This window comes from Staurois parvus, unplaced genomic scaffold, assembly GCF_062004578.1.
Source record: "Staurois parvus isolate SC_StPar_1 unplaced genomic scaffold, SC_StPar_1.0 ptg000397l, whole genome shotgun sequence".
In the NCBI taxonomy this organism is placed as follows: Eukaryota; Metazoa; Chordata; class Amphibia; order Anura; family Ranidae; genus Staurois; species Staurois parvus.
The window spans coordinates 762,501-777,634 of record NW_028318193.1 but is presented as its reverse complement, the minus strand read 5'-3'; the positions used below and the strand labels follow the sequence as shown (position 1 = coordinate 777,634).

General features: G+C 37.4%; 1 protein-coding gene and 1 long non-coding RNA gene across 53 annotated transcripts in view; one reads left to right on the top strand and one right to left on the bottom strand.

The window, feature by feature from the left end:
* TRDN (triadin) overlaps window positions 1-15,134 on the top strand; it is a 974,263-nt gene that overhangs the window by 473,407 nt on the left and 485,722 nt on the right. The gene's annotated exons all lie outside the window — the stretch shown is intronic.
* Window positions 2,323-13,374, bottom strand: LOC149455319 (uncharacterized). Of its 3 annotated transcripts, none has more exons than XR_016314074.1 (3): window positions 13,333-13,374; window positions 7,139-7,247; window positions 2,323-7,026 (listed from the first exon to the last, which is right to left on the bottom strand). It is a non-coding gene; the product is annotated as an uncharacterized LOC149455319 (long non-coding RNA). The 3 variants fall into 3 exon arrangements; XR_016314076.1 differs by lacking the exon at window positions 13,333-13,374 and adding an exon at window positions 11,315-11,738 and having other exon boundaries at window positions 2,323-7,029; XR_016314075.1 differs by lacking the exon at window positions 13,333-13,374 and adding an exon at window positions 11,315-11,738.

Below are 15,134 nucleotides of genomic sequence, written 5' to 3'. Positions count from 1 at the left end.
CTTGATAATTGGTAATGGCCTGAAGAAGCTGTAAATATATCAAAACATAATATGGTCCTTGATGCAACATTTATTTTAGCTCTGCATCTTACCTGTATCTGAGAGTGTTAAACTAGAGAGAAACTAAAATAGAGAGCAGGCAGCTCCAGGAATTATGAAGTGACAGCATATTGCTGGCAGTTGACACATTTCAGGAACTGAAGATTATTAAAGTGAGTCTGTAGCCAGGATAGTGGCATTAAAGTAAGTCTGTAGCCAGGATAGTGGTATTTAAGTATTTACAAACTGTGGATAAACGTTTACAGCTGGAACCACTGTAAGAGATTTTTAAAGGTCCTTGACCTTATCACAGCCCCTGTAGTCAATGTCATCAAGCCTGAACTTTCATCAATGAAGGCCCAGTGGCCACATCATTAGGATTCAGTGTGGCCACTTCTAGACGTACTTGCCCACCTACTGACCCTGGAGATTGGAAGACTAGGAAGCTGGTGCAAGACTACAGGTTAAGGTGAGTAGTCGCCGTTATCAACCTTTGACCTAAAAGCACCTACAAATTGCTTATGACTGGGGGTTGGTGGGGTTTTGGTTTTTTTTCTGTAAGCTGAACTGTAGTTCAGTTCTAAAAAAAAGCCCTCACTGATCTCTGTAGTAGCTGGCACTGTGAAGCAATTCTTCAAATTTCACAACATAAGTACTGAAGGTGATCATTTTGTTCTTTAAGTTGCTTAGTTCTCCTTACTCCTCCCTACCAGCAGTGACTGGCCTCTCAGCAGCTTTAGATGGGAAAGAAAATGATCTGAGCTGCTGTGCTAAGAATTAATTCAGCCTCAGCTTTGAACTTTGAGATTGATTGACCTACATTATAGAATAAAATAAACAGTAAGCGCTCAATACTGATGGCAGCAGCTGAACATACAGGAAAACGCATAAGAAGTCCCACAATACGTAAATATATAAATGCAGCGCTTAAGAGTGATAAACACAGTCCGGTGAAAGGAGTGCTCCGTGATTCCTAGTGCAAATGGTGGAAATTTACACTAACCAGAAAGCGTAAAATAAAACGCATGTGTGTATATATCCTATGGGATCGCCTTCTCCACTCGGATCTGGTCAGAAGAATAGCCGGAAAAGGTAGGTGTCCTGCGCCCTCATGTGGTGAAAGTGTGGTCCAGCAGGTCAGAAAGATGCCAATCTGAGAAAAGTCTCCCCCGTCCTAGAAGATCCTTAGGGGCTGTGAAAATGCAAGAAGCTCCTCACAGGAGACACAGGGGAGTACTCATAGTGTAGTAGATACTAGATAAGGCTTTATTTATAAAACATCTGTGCACAATGAACAGGGTATAGGCAGATATGGATGAAACACACTGACCCCTTGATAACAAAGATGGCCGCCGGGCCTCCTCGTGGCACCGGCAGGCCACGAGCAGGTGCCACGAGGAGGCCCGGCGGCCATCTTTGTTATCAAGGGGTCAGTGTGTTTCATCCATATCTGCCTATACCCTGTTCATTGTGCACAGATGTTTTATAAATAAAGCCTTATCTAGTATCTACTACACTATGAGTACTCCCCTGTGTCTCCTGTGAGGAGCTTCTTGCATTTTCACAGCCCCTAAGGATCTTCTAGGACGGGGGAGACTTTTCTCAGATTGGCATCTTTCTGACCTGCTGGACCACACTTTCACCACATGAGGGCGCAGGACACCTACCTTTTCCGGCTATTCTTCTGACCAGATCCGAGTGGAGAAGGCGATCCCATAGGATATATACACACATGCGTTTTATTTTACGCTTTCTGGTTAGTGTAAATTTCCACCATTTGCACTAGGAATCACGGAGCACTCCTTTCACCGGACTGTGTTTATCACTCTTAAGCGCTGCATTTATATATTTACGATTGACCTACATTGCTTTCAGTTACAGAGGTAATTGATGGCTTGTTTTAAAGCTAATGTATTGCTTAATAAGAATATATGAATACTTCAATGTGTATAACCTGGCCACAGGTGCACATTAAGGTACTGAAGGACTTTATTCAAACAATATATGACCACAGTCAGAATATAAACAATTCGTCTTTCATAACTTTTGTTTAAATTAAAAAGTGACCCACTTATGACTCCTCTATATTCTCTTCATACTAACTGCCACTATACCTTCTGTTTTCAAAAATGTTCAAATCATGAATCAGAGCTTATCTGTATTATACTTCAACATTCCATATAGCTCTACATTGCTTTTGCTTAGCTTTTTATTTTTAACATTTGACTCTACTGATGTTTGACCTTATACACTTTGCTTTGTAAATTGCACCAAACACATATCAAAAACAAACACAAATTTATTTAGACATTAAATATCCATCTGCTTTGTATGAACAGGTTTCTCCATTATTACATGTGGGACAGCACACATTCAGCAACATTATTAAACAACTGAAGTCATGTTTTTCAAAACTGAATGTACAATTTTCTAATTAAAAACACTTACAAAGCAGTAACGCATATTTAATAGTTTATGCAATCTTCTTGCAATTATAAAACAGGATAGGGAACATAGAAACCTCTGGATAGTTTTGGCTTTTACTGTCTAGTAAACAAGTTGAACTCTGGCCTAAGCATTGTTCTTATGGGATAAACAACTTGGCTTTGCTATGACCTCTGAGGTTTGACTGTCCTCTTGGTGAAGAAAATAACTCATTGAGCAAGTGAAAAATTAGAACACATAGAAAAAACATCTTCTGAAACAGAAAAATGAAGCCAGAAATAATATGAACTGTTGTTTTGACCCTCAACATAAAATTAAATCAGTAGCTTACTAGTATCATAACCACCTTAATCTCCACTCATGTAAAACAATGGGTGCCTCCAATAAAGTTCTTAGGATGCTTGTACCTAGATTGACATGAGAGAAAAAACTGAATGTAATCTCCAAAAACTGATTAATAAGGGGTTATTCCATCCAACACTGATTTTAAACTTTAATAGCAAGGATTTTGCTCTTGTATTAGCGTACTACTCTTTTATTGTATTTAGGGTAGTTTAGTGTGTATTTATTTGTTCTTTGTATTTGTGGGGTTTTTAAATAGGCTTAGGCTTTAAGATGCAGTCCAATGGTACTGAGCTGCCTGATACTACTTGTATATTCTATACATGCTATTGATTAAATGTAGCTCTATTTTTGAATTAATTATACTTACAACACTGGATTTGAGAATTGAAACACTTAAACAAGAGAATTGAAACATTGAAAAGCTTTGTAAACTCTCCAAGAATTCCACTCCTGTCAGTAATTTCAGCTTGTGATGCAGATACGTGGGTGGGTCTTCCTCTTGCTGATCAATAACAAAAAATTATTCCTAAAAATGTCATTGGCAAAACTCTATAAACCCAACATCTAATACCAGTTTATATGTGGATCACAGGAGTGCAGTTCGTTCCGCACTCCTGTGGCCCATTGTCAGCTGACAGCGGGCTGAAGCCTGCTGTCACTCAGCCAGTCCAGGCTGGAGTGACACCTGGCTCAGCCTCTCAGTGAGCCGCTGAAAGCCGTAGCCAGCTGCTCCCAGCCCCTTCACAGTCCAGCACTCCAGTGAGCATGGGGGGCAGGGATGGCAGAGCAGACAGTGGTGACAGGCAGTCACCACTCCCTGCTCAGAGCAGCTGTGGGAACTCCGGAATCAGCAGTCATGTGATCGCTGAGTTCTCACCCATAGAGCCGGCAGGGGACAGATACAGCATCAGACCGCTGTTGCATCCACCTATGTAAGCATAAATGGAGAAAAAAAAGTCCACACTTTTCTTTCTAATTCAATGCACTTCACTTTGCTTAACAGTTTAGTAAATAATGGTGAATTCTTTTATACACTTGCACCTCTATACGTTAATGGCAGTCAGGTGTTTATTTAAAAGACATCCACTTGTTTTACAGTCTTATCAAAATCCAAGGCATATATAGATGTGAAAACATAGTGAACATGGATCATAGCCAAAGTTGACCATTTACAAGAAAGTAAGAAAGTTTCTCATCATCATTCAGTAAACAATACCTTTTTGATCTAGGGCTATACTTTCTGATTTTATCATACATGGAATAAACAAAACATACTGCAAAAATAATACTGGTGAGCAATTAATAAAATATTAGGTAAATAAAAACTTAAACAACCATCAAATAATTTATTAAAAGCAATGTAGCACACTTTATTCCAATCAGCGCTCAGATATATACAGGACATATATTAAGTACATAATCAATATTTTAAAGCAATTCTGTGAAATGTGATTTATATCTGACAGTATTGAAAACATATCAAAGTTGAAAATAAAAAAAAATTAAAATAGTGAATAAACTATTTACTGCTAGAATGATACATACTGTGTAGATGTTTATATTGAGGGAAACTGCCATACACATTTGTTGTTGCCTTGAATTTAATTATGTTACCCACAGGCAACATACTTTGTGATTCAATATATCTAGTGATATGATATGAGAGTTTGTATATATGATATGAGAGTTTGTAGATGTGAGTGAATGTAGCAATACAATAGAAATTTATTGCAAATAGTAAAAAGGCCTAAATCTAACAAACCAGTAATCTATTTATTTACAGAGAAATGATTAAGCATAGAGATTATGAAGCATACTCTATCATAGTACTGAACTAACAAACAGTAAACAAAGCCTAAGACAAACGTATATATGTAAGTGCCAGGGATATATTCCATAATTATCATTAAACTGTGCGTGAGGGTCCCATTCTGGTGTTCTGATTGTTCAAAGACTCCTTCTAACTTCTTCAAGTCTTTGGACTATTGTAGAACTCTTTTCCATAGGCTTGCAACGGGTAACACTGGTTAGCGGGCCTATCTAATCAATCTCAAATCTAACTCATCCTTTAAGATTTGGACAGCTTCCAATAACATTTACAATACCTCCACCCCTTTTCTTAAGAAGCCTTAGCACAACATTTTTGGAGGGAAAATTACATATGCACAGGTTAGACAGGGTCTCCAAAGATCAAGTTATTATTATTATTTTTAGCATTGTTTTTATAATACATAATTGATATAGCGCCAACAGTTTGTTCAGCGCTTTACACTATAAAGGGAGACAATACAGCAATGATACAGTTCAATACAAGAGGGTTAGGAGGGCCCTGCTCCTTGGAGCTTACAATCCTAAGGGGAAGTGGCTACAACAGGTAATAACTGTGGGGGATGAACTGATGGGAGATATAGAAGATATGATTATTAGCTGAAGGCAGGATAGGCTTCTCTGAAGAAAGAGGTTTTCAGAGATTGCCTAAAAGTTAGCAGAGTAGGCAGTAGTCGGATATATTGGGATAGAGAGTTCCAGAGGATGGGGAGGCTCTGGAGAAGTCCTGGAGATGGGCATGGGAGGTGGAAACAAGGGAACTAGAAAGCAGGAAGTCATGGGAGGAGAGAAAGGACAGTTTGGGTGATATTTGGTGACACAATTGGTGATGTAATTGGGGGCAGAATTATAAATGGCTTTATATGTTATTGTTTGAATTTTATTCGTTGGGCAATGGGAAGCCAGTGGAGGGATTGGCAGAGGGGGGTGGCATACATGGAGTGGTTGGTAAGGTGGATGTATCTGGCAGCAGCATTCATGATGGACTGAGGAGTGGATATTCTGCAATTAGAAAGGCCAATGAGGAGGAAGTTACAACAGTCAAGGCGAGAGATAACAAGGGAGTAAACAAGTTGCTTAGTGGTTTCGGGGGTTAAAAACGGGCTCATCTTGGAGATGTTATAGAGGTGATGTCTACAAGATTTGGACAGTGATTGGATTTAGGGCTAAATGGACAGATTAGAGTCCAGGATTACACCTAGTACCATAGCATGAGGGGAGGGACTGATGATTGTATTATTGATCTTGGTGGAGAAGTCAGGGGAAGGGGGCATGGGCTTGAGGGAATAATTTGAGTTCAGTTTTAGAAAGATTGATATGTCACTTAGTAGGTTAGTGATGCGAGAGGAGACTGAAGGGGTGTGGCGAGGAGTAGAAAGATAGATTTGTGTGTCATAAGCATAGAGATAGTATTTGAACCCATGATAGTTTATCAAGTGACCAAGGGAGGAGCTGTAGATGGAGAAGAGAAGGGGTCCAAGAACAGAACCTTGAGGGACTCCTACAGAAAGAGGAGGAGACAGGGTTATAGGTAACACTGAAGGAGTGCTGTGATAGGTAGGAGGAGAACCAGGAGAGAGCAGAGTCTCGGAGGCCAAGAGAGTGGAGTTTTTTGAGAAGGGGGGTTAACCGTATCAAAAGCCGCAGAGAGGTCAAGTAGTTCAAATATGGAGCAGTGGCCATTGGTTATACATTCCTGAAATGATGGAAACCATCATTGGATATCTAAAGATGTCATACTTTGAAGTGGATATCTAGAGTCGTTCCATTGTTCAGATAAATTAACTCAGGCACCAAACCTTCTGGATGCTACTCTAGCCTATTGTCATCTAAAAATTGGTAAGCCGCAATATAATACATGCTTACTTTTAGGTTTAATATTGCTTTAAACACAAGACATGAATGATGTCTGAAGATATATTCGGAAGTAATTCACCCTCATAGATCACAACACACACTCTGAAGTTATGTTTCAGCTGATTTTGAATAGCTTACAGCACCTGCTGTTTGTTTACATTAGATGAGAGAATAAGGGGAGAAAATGTGGTTTTAGTACTTTTGTTGTAAATTTAGAATATTATTTCTCTATGATGCCTATAGCTACTGTGGTGTATTTTAATGTGCTGTTACTTCTTGTTCAGAATATGTAAATATTTGTGCTTGGTCTAGGTACAGATTCCCTTTTGAACATAAAAAAATGAGTCCATTATGCTTATTTTACAACTGGTAAAAAATAGCATTGCTAACCAGTAGAATGAATTTATGTACCGTATATACAAATAAGTACATACTGTATTATCAGGTTTAAAGTAGAATAGCAAAGAGTATTTCCCAGTTTGGCAGGGTTCATCTTATCTTTTATCCTGGTGTCTACTTTCAGAAAGAGAAGGAACAATTGTCAAGCAAAAAAATAAAAAAGCATAAAAACCTGAGTTCATTAAAAGTGATAGTAATTATCCACAAATGCAAATAATTTCATTACCTTTCAGTCCACCTTTGATGGTACTTGAAGTTATCAATGCGTATCAAGAGATGTTTTTTTTCTATAGGTGTAAGAGAGGTAAAATTCTTCTTGAACAAGATGACGAGCACTGAGATGCAAAAATATAAACTGATTTTGTATCATGTGAAAAACTGTCAACAAACAAATGGCAAAGTTTATGGTATATAATACTAGCAAATGTCATTTTGTCTTTACTTTGACACTAACAGTGCCATCAAACATTGCTAAGATAATGTCTTGGCAGTAATCAAGCTGAAAAATTAAAATAGAACATATTATATTTCTTTTAAGTGTATCTAAAGCCAAATCTTATTTGGCTACGAATAGAATGTAGAAGGGATAGAACCTCTCTCTTTATCCTGTTCACCCTTGTCAATGATACAAACTGTTAGGGACATCCAATATTTTAGAATTATCACAAGAACAAGATGTTAGAAAAAAATCTTCTAATTGGACACCTGTCTAAGAAGGGATTTCTCTTTACTTTTCAGTGATTTCCTTTCATTTTCTCTTGTGTCTCTGGGACTGAAAGTAAAGGGATATCTTCCTGACGATACACAGACAGCAAAAACAAATCTGATAGAGGTCTAACCATTTCTCTACTCCTTTCAAATTTAAAAAAAAGGGTTTTACATACACATTAACCCCTTGACGCCGACGTCACACAAATATGCGGCCTCACGGAACTGGGCTTTTTTCCGTGGGACCGCATATTTGCGTACCTGTCTTTGTGCTGGGAGCACGCTGCACAGCATGCTCCCAGCACAAAAACCGCAGTGTCACTGAGAGCCCCGGGTCCCGTTCTAATGATCGGGACCCGGGACTCCCGATTCCATGTCACATGATTGCTGTGATAGCCTCTGATATCACAGTGATCAGTCACTGTGCAGCCCGGCCCCCTTGTTTTTTTCTCTCTCTATGAATGGAGAAGAGAGATACATTGTATCTCTCTAACTCTTGGCATAGAGAGAATAAAAAATGTTTGTAAAAAAAAAAAAAAGATAAACAATTAAATATTAAAAAAATTAAAAAAAAATACCTAGATCAAGGTTTGATCTAGTTCAGTGCCAGGGTTAGTGTTTGGGTCAAGGCCAGGGCCAAAGGTCAATGTCAAAATGCCAGGGTCCAAGTTCAGGTTTTAAAAAAAATGGTATCAGTGTTAGTGTCAGTGTCAGTGTATTTTAGGTAAAAAAAAGACAAACGTAAAATGTGCACTATTGTTTCTGGGCTGTATTATGGGTACAAACAACAAATAACATACACATATATGGTATCGCTGCGATCGACAAGAGCTGAAAAATTTATTTTGGGTTGTTTTTTGGTGGTAGGTTATGGTAGTAACAAGAAACACACAGCTAAATAAAAAACATTTTTTTTTACTATTTTGGGCCAGTTTTCCTTTGATAATAAAAAAAAATCAGGAGATATACATTACCTTTTACCACTAAATGAAAGCCCAATTTGTCGTGAAAAAAACGTGGTATAATTCACCTGGATGTACAAAGTAGTTGTGATGATATGTATGGTTTTACTAACACATGTAAACATTGCAAAATTGTGCTTAGGCATTTAGATTTGTTTTACCATTAGGTGTGAAGGGGTTAATGAGCAAATAAGTCACAGTAATAAAAATACCATGTGCATTATGCTTTAGTGAACCAGATTAATGTTACAAGATGTTATTAGATCAGCATCTGAGCATAGTAGCATTGAACAATTATGTGCAGTCTCCAGTCATAGAAGTATTTGCAGCTCCCAACTCTATGCAGACATGTAAATAAATTGTGCCACATTGGTAGTTTTCCTAAGCTGCATCACTTTATGTGGGCATAATTCATCAATCATTCTTAGGCACACCTAAATGATGACACTCTTGAACAACCATGACTCCTTCTATAAAGTGATGCCCCTTGACGGATTTTTGTACATTCTTTAAACAACTAAATACCTCTGTACGTATGCATTCGGACTGGTATTGTGGTGGTTAAACCAGGATCATGACTGCAAATACATTTTTTTCAAATTCTCTTTGAAGTTAAAATGATCTGAGCTACTATAAAGCTGCTCAATCACTTTTACAGGTGGAAAAAGGGGTCCCATCGCAACACCTTTCACAAGCTCTCCTGTCTCATCAGAGAGCCCAGAACTGTTAATATTAGATGCAGTGTGATGAGTGGAATGAAGATAAGTTCCTTCCCTTCTACTGTGAGGTCAGAAAGCAGAAGCGATGAGGATTTTGTCACTTCTGGTTTCAGTTTCTTTGTTTAAAATTCATTACTGGCTGATAGAGCAGCCAGCCAAACTGATTTCAGTTAGATCAGCTGCTTTGGAGGGCAGAGGAGATATTTGGAGTCTAATAGACCCCAGGTATCTCCAAAAAGAGGACCTGTCACAGTACATGCTATCACAAGGGAAGATGTTCATCGTTTGTGATAGCAATAAAGGTAAAAAATTAAAGGTACAGTGTAAGAAAAAAATAGCATTTAAATAAAATGCTACCGTGCCACCGTGTCCATGGGCAAATGTAATTGAGCATGTAGGTCTTGCAGTGCTCATTTCACACATGAGCTATCACTGCGAATGTCAGAGTGAGAGCAATAATTCTACCATTAGACCTCCTGTGTAACTCTAAACTGGTAAGGCTTTTGAAACGTCACCCATGGATAATTTATTTGTCGCCATTCTAAGGGTGTATGCAATTTTAAAGCACGACATGTTTGGTGTCTATTTACTCAGTGTAACATCATCTTTCATATTTGACAAAAAAATTGGGTGTTATATTGTGTTTGTGTTCAATAAACTTTATGCAAGTATATTGTTGCACAAAAATGTACATTTGAGAAACTGCTGCACCAAAAATTGCGTGACATAATAAATTGCAACACCCACCATTTTATTCTCAAGGGCTCTACTTAAAAAATATATATAATGTTTGGGGGTTCTAAGTAATTTTGTATTAAAAAATAAATGCTGAATTTACTAGCAGAAGAGAAATGTCAGTATTGGCCTGGTTAACACACAACATTTTGCATGTTAACGTGAATTATTTTAAGGCAGTTCATTCGTTTGAGCTGGGCTGCCAAAGCACCTCAATGGCCCAAAAATAGACACAATTGTAACACAACATATCACAATACAGGGTATGTGCATTGTGGTGCTCTTTGGTGTGAAGATACTGTCTACTAATGTATATGTGGATTGGTGCCTATCATAATGAATCACTTTGTACAACATGCCATGCATTAATGCACATTGTGGTAATGTGTAGTACAACACCTGTTACCACAATGCATAAGTTTGAAAGGGGGTTTGTACTAGAATTAACTATTGAAGACATTATACAGTCTGAGTTATATGTAGAGCAATTTTATAAGTGTGCAGACCACCAGACAAGAATAAGGAGAGATGGTTTCAGGTTTCTTGAACTAGAGATGATCTTTTGACTCCTCTGAACGTCTCCTGAAGTAGACATATCCAGACGATAACAAAGAAACAAAATAAGGGAAAAAAACAACAATTTCCCCCTTATCCTTATACAACCTGGCTCCATATGTTATCAATTAAATATTTTATGGTTTACCCCCTGATTCTGCATACACCTTTTTCTGTTGGGGTCTGTGCTTTACTGTCTTTTTTTTCTCTGAGATTAAATATGAGCCATTTATCACAGAAAAAATGTTATTCCTTGACAGCATCATTATAATGAAATAAACATAAGCTGAAGCTTTATAAACTGCCTACAGTTATTTCTATAGCTAATTTTCCAGTCCATTAAAATCTACCAGGGTGTAATGGTAAATGTCATTACACAGAAAATAGATTACCACACCAGAAGGCTATAGTAAAGACAAAGTCCTAATTATTTTTAATTAAAGGAAAGTAACACAATGCACATGTGACTGCAGTGAGGGGATAATGGCTTTTTTATGTTTTTATGTTGGCCATAAAAAGCAAGATCTAAGAAATAGATATATCAAGAAAGGCTAACATCTAGTATCTCTAGACTAGAAAAGACAACATAGTCACTACCACTGCTGATATCACTAATAAAAAATACAACTACTACTTGTATTACTACTACTATTAGCAATAATAAAAATGATTAGTATAATGAGAAAAGATTAAATAAAAATACTAACAAATGTAGTCACTTACCGTGTATACCATGCCTCAAACTGTCAGACAAATGTGAAAAAATTCATCACCTATATGTGATTATTCCTCCTTAGCCTGACATAGCAAATCAAAATATGAGCTATGCTAAATTTGAATACTACCAAAGAATGATGCCTTTGTTTTATGGTAGTTTTTTCATTCCAAAACATGCGTCGTAAATATCTCTGTGGCTTCAGTGGTAAAGTTCAACTGTTGTACCAGTCAAATGATCTATCATGAACTTCCTTGGGTATTTTCTTTTATGTAGAAAAAGCAGGTGAATAAAGCCTTAACATAGATTGAAACATGGCTTGATGTCTTGATAGTAGAAGGCAGAAGCACAAACTAGCACAGTGAAATCTCACCACTAGAGTCTCAGAAAGATTAGCAGGAGATCCAGCCCACAGTCCAAACTAAAATTCTAACTTGGGTACCATTCACCTTTAACAAAGTGCTAATTCTCAACTGTATTTATCTAGGGTATTTTTATTTATAGTAGCATTATAATAACCTGCTTTAGGTGCAGCTGTTCTATAATAATCCTATTCTGGATAGTGTTACTTTCAATAATCCATTTCCTTTTTTGTTTTGGTCTCAACTCTATTGTGTATTGGAACATCTCTTTTAAGCACTTGTAGTTGTGGCTGCAAATGTCAAAGTCTTAGAAGGGATTGCATATTGGCACAAATGTTTGTATTTTTAGACCCTATCTAAACATAGACAGTAGTATGTTGGTTTGTTCATTATTCTTGTGGCATAGAAAGCAAAGACTTTACCTTTTAGGAAATGTTAAGATTTTGACACCACGTTTGCTGCACCACTGCTTTATAAAAAAACAAAAACAAAGATAAAGCACAGTCATGTATTTTAAATGTGCTCTTCAGAATCCTAAAGCCATCAGAGAACACCACTGCAGCCCAATTTATGAACTGGAAGAGTCAGTGTGTGTAGAGCATACAACAGAGTGGAAAAATATATTTTCTTTCCTTTATAATATACTAGTGTTTATACATTTATAAATAATACTAGTCATTTTCCCTACAAAACTTTTTTATGTTTAAGTTTTGGAATAGTGGGTAAGGATTATATCCTCTGAGAGATTTTACTGCTATTCGGAGCAATGTTAGAGATATTTCTCCTCACTTCCTGTCTTGGTGATAATGGTTTGACCAGTCAGAAATTGAGGGAAAATCTTCAACAAAAACACAGACAGGAAAAAAAAATATTTTTTTCCTCAGCAGAGTAGAGAAGATAGTATCCCTGACCCCCTTTTTATTTCAGTCTGTGTCCCTGTTGCAGATTCTTTTTCTATTCCTGTCTGGTGAAACAGTTGTCTCTGAGACAGTGAATGAGGAGAAATTGCTCACTGTGCCAGGAAAAACAAAAGCTCAGGAAAAACCTATCAGAGGTTCTAACCCATCCTCACTTTGTCAAAAACTAAAATAATGCAAACTTGGTCAAATGGATACTTTAAGCAGCAGGCATGTTTACAAAAGAGAGAGAGAGTGTACAACATTGGGGGTACAGTGCTGGCAAGTACTACAGAGGAAAAAGATTTGGGGGTACTTATTTCAGATGATTGCAAAATGGGCAAACAGTTTGACCAAGCAGTGGGAAAAGCAAATAGAACTCTAGGATGCATCACTAGAGGGATTACCAGCAGGAGGAAGGGGGTCCTAATACTCCTATATAGATCTTTAGTTAGACCTCATTTAAAATTCTATGTCCTTCTTTGGAGACCTCACTTAGAAAAAGATATTGATGTTACCTAGGTTATGTATATTTGTGAATACACCCCAATCCCTGTAGGAGTATTTACATGTGCACAGCTATATCTGAGAGTTCTTACACAAAAGAGGTAGTTCCATCATAATATACATAATATATACAAATTGCAGGCCAAGCAGTATTTACAATACAATGTACAGTTTAAGTCCTTTGACTTATATGATATTTACAAATTACCCACAAACCATGTTTACAATAAAATGTACAATACAAGTATGAAGTTAGTTTACCTTTCAACTTCAGGTCTGGTCATGCTGCCTGCTGGGCTTCCCAACACAAAGAGAGCCACAGCTTGGTGAGCAAGCATTATATTCCCTCCTCCATTCTGTACTGTGGCTAATAGAATGCTCCCTAATTGGTTATTGTATCTAGAAAATGTATATTGGGCACAGCCTGGTTGGAAGTTCAAACAAAGCTGCTGTTTACAACTCATGTGAGATGCTATAAAGTGACAACAAAAGACCTTATGTAGTGGAAAACTATATACATTTACACCAGCATGGACGTTAGGAATAACACTAAATGGTTTAAATACTGTATATTTTCATCTAACTAAATACTACTTGTAATTATTACATTATTTACATCTGTTAATGGAGGTTTTACATGAACTCATTATCTAACATTGATAATAACAAGTCCAGAGATGGGTAACAAAAACGGCGAAAGGTCTGAGGGATAAAACACATCAAGTGCGACTTCAGGAACATAATATGTACAGCCTGAAGGAAAGAAAGGGAACATGACTGAAATCTTTAAATACACCAAGGGGGTGAATAAGGTTCAAGAGGGCAGTATTTTTAATATGAAACCAAGATAAAGAACATAAGGACAAACTAACTGGAGGAAAGTTCAAAACTAATCTCAGAAAGTATTATTTTACTAAAAGGGTAGTGGATGCTTGAAATATACTTCCAACAGAGGTAGTGAGCCAGTCAACAGCAAGTGGTTTCAAACATGCTTGGGACAAAATATAGACAAAACGAGACATAAACGTTAACAAAAAAAAAACAAAAATGAAACGAGTGTTAAAAACAAAATGGGCAGACTAGATGGGCCACATGGTCTTTTTTCTGCATCACTTTTCTATGTTTTTTTATGGGGTTCTGTGGGGAAGCATCTTGATTCAGATCAGTGGCTGGAACCTTTCTGAAAATATTTGAAATCTATTTAATCTAGTTATATTCTTTTGATGCTTTTTCATGTGAATTGCCTACCACCCCCATTTTCCTTCAGCTACATTGCCTAGTGTTTTCCTGGCAATCCAATTGTGCTCTGAGATGCTAAGAGGAGAAAGAAAGGAAACAAAAGAATTACAACACCTGTCAATTTTTAATGGCTGTCTGTGCCCCCCGTTAAGGAGATTCACCCTCTCTGTTTGTCCTGTTTACCATTATCATTGAAAGTGAATGTAAAGAAAATCCCAAATTTTGGGTTGTTTTAGAAAAGTAATCGAGGGAAAATCTTCCAATGGGTCACTAGTTCTGCTGACCTAGGGGTCCCTAAGGGATTTCCTTAATTTGCAGGGATTTCCTCTCAATCCCTGTTTGGCTATGGGACAGGAAGTGAAGGGAAATCTCCAAAGCTACTCATTCTTTCCCCATTTTCCTGGCCTGCCATGCTGCATTCTCAAATAAGGGCCTGGTATGGATTTTGGGGGTGGTGGCCCATGCCATTTTTTTTTAATTGTAGCGTGGAGTTCCCCTCTAAATCTATACCAGACCCGAAGGGCCTTGTATGAATTTTGGGTGACCCTTCCCAACTTTTTTATTTTTAAATTTAAAATTTTTTTTTTTGCTGGCACTGAATTTGTTTACATTCTGCTGACAGCGGGGAAGGTAGGTTCACCCATTAATTTTTTACATAGTGCTTCTTCTTCAACCACATAACGGTATTGTGTCCTTTGCCCATGTACTTTGCAGTAAAAGGTGTATCTCTTTCTTGGATCAGAAAGTGGGATGTATGTCATAGCAAAATACATCTATTTAAAACAGACATACGGTATATGGGCATAAATATTATCCATCACTTC